Below are 6,466 nucleotides of genomic sequence, written 5' to 3'. Positions count from 1 at the left end.
TCATCTTACCTCTTGTTCCAGCCCTCATGTGATGCACTCCACCTGCCTCTCGTTATCTTCCCATGTTGTTCCTCCCTGCCTCCCTGTCTAGCAAACCGCAGTTCTGTCATTAATGTTTTTGCACCGCTTGCATGTTCCCTGGCTTCCTTGTCTCCTCGGTTTTGAACGTGATACGGTCCTGTGTGTTTTCAGTGTACTTGTAAACCCCAGTAACTCCAAAAAACCCCTTTTGTTTTGGAACCTTGCCTACTCCTGATTCCTCTGTGCCTGCCTTTTGGTTCTTCTGTTTTTAAAGATCTATCATTACTTTTTCAATGCCAATGTGTATATTCTCCAGATCATTTTTTGGATGTTAGGTGGCCTTGTCAAATAAAATTAAATCACATTTATTATCTCATCAATAGAACCAACGAACTAGTGAGTAAAAATCTTGGGTCCAGAGTTCCCCATCAGCAGTGCGATACACTAAATAAACTCAACCTGTACATAAAACGAAATATATACTATATATACATATTAACAAAATACAGTATGCAATTAATACTTTACACAGAGTGTAGTTGCAAATAACAACAGTTTAGTGTTTTCTAGTAGTACAAGGGGGAATGGAGTTAGCGTCCTGGAGGGTGACTGTTACTAGCTGAAGTTCAGCATCCTGGTCACCTGGTGGATGAAACTGCCCCGGAGCCTGCTGGTCCAGCACCTGATGCTGTGGTCCTGTCTGCCTGACAGTAGCAGAGTGTACAGTGCATGATTGGGCTCCCTGTTAGTTTTAATGCCTTTTGTCCAGCACCACCTGGTGTAGATGGCACGCAGTGGTGATGGATTCCTCCAGTGACCTGTTCAGCAGACCACACCACCCTCTGCAGTGCTTTGTGACTGAGGGCAGTGCAGTTCCCATACCAGGTGATGATGCATCTGGTTAGGAGGCTTTCAGTGCATAGAACCTTTAGCTCTGTCAAAGCTCTTCATCCTCCTGAGGTAGATGAGGCACTGTTGTGCCTTCCTCACTGCCTTAGTGGTATGCACTATCTATGTGAAGTCCTCTATGATGTGCACACCAAAGAACTTAAAGCTGCTAACTCATTTGATGGAGATGGGAATGTGTACTCCTCTTTGCTTCCTAAAGTCCACTATTAGCTCCTTGGTCTTGGTGATGTTGAGGGTGAGGCAGTTTTCTTGGCACCAGTATGTCAGTGCTCTACCTCTGTGTAACTCTGTGTATTCAAGCGTGGTGCTATCATCGGATGCTATCTTTCCAATAAATAAGCTTGTGAAAATTCTTCTCTACTAGATATTCCATGGTCACAGGCATTTAGGATCCTAGCCATAAAGTGACAGGCCACATAAAGTAACAGAACAGGGTTTCTGAGTGCTGAAATCGCCAAAGCTCTGTTGACTCAGTAACTGTATAGTTCCAAACCTCCTCTGGCATTAACCCCAACACAAAAACTGTGTGCCGGGGGCTTCATGGAATGAGCTTCCATGACCAAGCAGCTGCAAGTAAACCTCACATCACCAAGCACAATGCCAAGAGTCCGATGCAGTGGTGTAAAGCACGCCGCCACTGGACTCTGGAGTAGTGAAAACGTGTTCTGTGAAGTGACGAATCACACTTCTGTCTGGCAGTCTGATGGAGGAGTTTGGTTTTGGAGGACACCAAGAGAAAGATACTTGCCTAACTGCATTGTGCCAACTGTAAAATTTGATGGAGGAGGGATAATGGTATGGGATTGTTTTACAGGGGTTGTGCTAGGTCCCTACATTCCAATGAAGGGAATTCTTAATGCTTCACCTTACCTAGACATTTTGGACAATTCTATGATTCCAGTGTTGTGGGAACAGTTTGGGGAAGGCCCAAGCGCACAAAGTAAGGTCTGTAAAGACATGGTTTGGTGAGTTTGGCATGGAAGAACTTGCCTGGCCCACACAGAGCCCTGACCTCAACCCCATTAAACACCTATGGGATGAACTAGAACAGAGATTGCGAGCCAGGCCTCCATTTTCAACATCAGTGTCTGACCTCAGAAATAGACTTCTGGATGAATGGGAAAAAAATTCCCACAGACGCACTCCAAAATCTTGTGGAAAACTTTCTCAGAAGAGTGGCAGCTGTTATAGCTGTAAAGGGGAGACTAACTCTAAATTTATGCCAATATAAGTAGAATGGGATGTAATAAAAGCTTCTATAGGGGTAATGGCTATGTGTCCCAGTACTTGTGTCTATATTGTGTACGTGTCCCTCCTTTTCAGGTGGGAGAGGGTAGTGTGCAGAGTCAGGGCTATTGCATTGTCAGTGGATCTATTCTGATAATAAGCAAACAGTAACAGGTCCAGTGAGGCAGGCAATAGGAGTAAGGACAATGGGCCACTAGTCATTTAGGCAGGTTATCCTGGTGGTCATTGGTAGAAGGACAATAGTGGATGTCTTGAAGCAGGCAGGGACAACAGACAGGGTGTGGGAGTGGTTGAAGATGTCCATGAAAACTGACACATGCTCCGAGGACAAGCCTGGGATGGGTAATGCCATCTGGGCCAGTAGCGTGGGGGGGATTTACTCACATGACGGTCTTACACACATTGACCACGGACACAGAAAACATGGCGACATCATCAGCAACATGCAGTCTCTCTGGGGGGCAGAGTTGTTGGCCTAAAAACGAGCATGAAATGTTTTCAGCTCTTCCAGAAGAGATGCGGTAGTGCACGTCACACCGGCTTTTCCTCTGTAGTCTGTAATGTTGTTGCGTCCCTTCCTCATGCTTCAGGTGTTTCCATTAAATTTCAGTTCCACCTTGCCCCTGTACCCACACTTGGCTGCCTGTATTGTCTAATGGAGGGCGGTGTTTCAAGGTTTCTGGTTGGGGTATATCTTTATTGTTTTTGACAGGAAAACATCCTTGATGCACTTCCTGATTAATCCACAAATTGATCCCACATATTCATCAATGTTGTGTTTGGATGTTTTCTGAGGCTTTTCAGTCTCACCTGGAGCTTGCACATAGTATCTCTTCATCTGTTTCCAATCTATTCATTGCTATTTGAATTCCATCATTTGGCACAGAGTATGCAGCCTATTTGATTTGTCTGACCTCTATCAGGTAATGTCCAAGTATTACGATGACACTTTGTTGGCAGGGAAGAGGTGGATTCACTGAAAGTAGTTATTTACTTTCCAGCTTAGATTCTTCTGATTAACGAAATAAATACTGGCCAACAGTGTTTCCCATCTCCTCCTTTCTGACTTTGGCATTTCATTCTCAGTTCACTATGAACATATTTTCTTTGCATGTCCCGTGTGTTTAAGCCTATATAACCATGATATTAGTCAGTCACAGACAGTAGTAGGATCGGTTACAGTCTCTCCATTGTCCTTCATGAAAGCCACACAACTTCTTTGCAGTCCATTTCCTGAGTCGCAAATGGTGTGTTTGCCTGACTGAAAGAATCATAGTCCAGCTCATTATTTTTGCTGAGATCTCAATTTGCAAGTGATCCATCGTTATCATATCCAGCTTTCCATAGCTTATGATCTACACAATGTTGCAGTACTGATCCTTTACAGCTCCTCTTTGCATTCTCTTTTGAATTTTATTTGCTGGCATGGCAACATCAGCTTTTGAACAATGAAAAACCTTTGATCCAAGTATGTCATAAACACCCTCTGCACTCAGTAGAATGCTCCATCAAATTTGCATAATAAATGCTTTCTGACCTGAAATGCCCACTTATAAATGTTCTATTGTGCCTGCCCATAAGGTTTTCTTAATAAGATATAGAAGTGCTTTATCATTGCCTTCTTCCACAGTTTAAAATAATGCACTGTAATTATCTGCTGTTGACACAGGACTGTATCCCTAAGGCCTGGTATATGTCATAGGTTTCATGTACAACCTCTGCTAAGACCTGTTTTCCATGGGTGACCCTGGCAGGAGTTGAAAACACCTGGCATCATAACTCTTAGCTTCCCCAACACACACCCGCCTCCATGCCCTGACAGGCTACCATGTCACGTAGACATGCTTTGTGATACTAAGTTATAAATATTTTATTTAAAGGAATGCTTCACTGGGCACTCCTTCATGGGCAAGGGATTAAACTTGGCTCCAGTTTTCTCGGTGCCGACTTTGCAGGTTGTCCTTGTTTTTTCTTTCTGTTTGGCCTCCTCTAAATACTCTTCCTTCCTGCAGTCCAAACTGATCTGTCTAAAGATCAGGTGAATTTGTGTGTCTCTGTGTGTGGACGCCTTCAAATCCACTAGTCCAGGGGTTATCCTGAACCTCTGACTTTATGGAACAAGCTACACATACAAGAACAGACCAAAGGCCAAAAGACCAGCATCATACGAAATGTTACTGAAATGAATGAAAAGAATTCAGAAACAGGTTAACAATAGTTGTTTTGATTTTTTTAAGTACAACAGAAAATGAAACAAGCCAATCTTGCAAAATATTCTGAATGATTATAACAAAAATGTAAAAATGATTTCCGTTTTAAATTGTATGTTTAAAGGTTCAAATGTATTCATGCAATAAATGGTTTTTCGTTACGCTAATTACCTCGTGTGATTTATTCGTTCTCCGAACTGTCTCAAGTGGACATAATAAACAGGATACGGATTAAGAAGATGGAGAAAGGTTTATCATTTGACTTCACGTGACGGAAGATGTTATTTGAGCACTACACAATGTGGCATAACCATTGACTGAGTTAAACCACGGGGGTGTACAGAATCGTCGTAAACCAGGTTAGAAGGCGACAACGTACCGAATAAGGAGAATAAAAAATGATGCATCACGTTACATTCCTGCTCGCAATTTGAAAAGTTGTACATCTTGCAAAATATTAACTTATAGGCCTACTTCATTGTCAACTGTGGGAACTCTATTGCTATTGTCAATTAACTGTGCGGCGACTTTTCCATACATATGCTAAAATAATATATAGTTTTAAAAAAATCTTCAGAAATGTATTGGGGGTGATATGGGGGTGCCAAGGCTGAAGCATTCCAAGGCTCCCATGTCTACTGGAGACAATAATTAAAATAGCAAGCCTAAATTTTTCTGGTGTGTTAATTACAAAAGCTAGCGATCGACATAACTGATACGCAAGTAGGCTACGCATTCGCAGTTATAAAGGTTAATTTTCTTGTCATAACAGCAAGTTGCAACTTTAGTCAGATGGCTAAAGTGCCGCTAGACTGACATTTTCAATTCGAGACAAGTCTGTACGCTGATTTACATGTATGTGACGGTTTTATTACCTTGTAAATAGTCCGTAAGGTTTGCAAAGTACCCCCACGCTTTTTATGTAGCTAATTTTAGGTTTATAATAGAATAATATCGATTTACCGTAACATTTCTTGCGTGAGCATGAGTCTGAAGAAGTCAGTGTCACGCCAGAGTAAATGCCATAAATGCTGTTATGACGAGATATTACCGCGCTTTAACCTTTATACCGTGAGCGCGTACTTGCGTAACAGTTATGTTACTCCCTTACTATATGTAACTTTCTGGAACATACAGGTATATGGTTTGAGAATTACGCGGCACTATAATAATACTTTGTGAACTAAAACTGGCATTTCGCATAGAACTGGGTTCTGTGACAGAACTTCAGTCCACAGCGCGCTACAAAGACCTGCAGTTTCCTCTTTCGTAGCTCTGGGGCGCCATCGTCCGTCGACCACGTGCCTACGCGCGCTGTCCTCTGAGGGTTTTAAGCCGCAGCCCATCAAACAAATTCTGCACAACCTGTCAGATTTCGGATTGGGTTAAGCCGCCAAATGATATCCGAGACTTTCAGTTCCTCGAACGCTGATCTAGTGTTTGGTTATCATATGGCAGGTGCACCCATAAGCGATTTTACCGGGGGTGAAATTGCACCCCCTACTGGTCAGGAAAAAAAAAAATTTTACGTTTGAACACGCGCTATCGGGGGATAAAAGTCGCAGTTTAATATTTTGTTGGGCCACTTTTAACATTGATTGTGGTGTACATTCGTCAATGCATTGATTCCATGTGTGCATGTTGCATCGCAAAAAAAATCATCCAGATTTGCATTAATTTCTTGTCAAGATCTTGTATTCATGATAAATGAATTGAACGATTCTGTAGTCTTCTTCGGCACATGTCAAAGACTTTCAGTGAGGTTAGGGTCGAAACTGTGCTGTCCATTTCACGTGTAAAAATGATTCCTTACACTCCCTAAATTACTCTAAGTTTGAGCCCTATGAATCTTGGCATTATCCTGGAATTTGTCCATGCCTTTATGGAAGGAAAAAAATCCATGGATAGGATAACCTGGCAATTCAGTAGATTCAAGGGGTTCAGCTGACTTTACCTTATCGCTGCATAACGTTGCTAAGTTTTAACAAAGTTTTTATCATTGGCTTTGATGTACCTGCTGATTTAAATTCAAGATGTGACTGTATTATGATCAGTAATATTAAATTATGTTGCAAATT

Source organism: Brienomyrus brachyistius, chromosome 5 (assembly GCF_023856365.1).
Source record: "Brienomyrus brachyistius isolate T26 chromosome 5, BBRACH_0.4, whole genome shotgun sequence".
Classification (NCBI taxonomy): domain Eukaryota; kingdom Metazoa; phylum Chordata; class Actinopteri; order Osteoglossiformes; family Mormyridae; genus Brienomyrus; species Brienomyrus brachyistius.
This window is presented reverse-complemented; position numbering follows the sequence as displayed.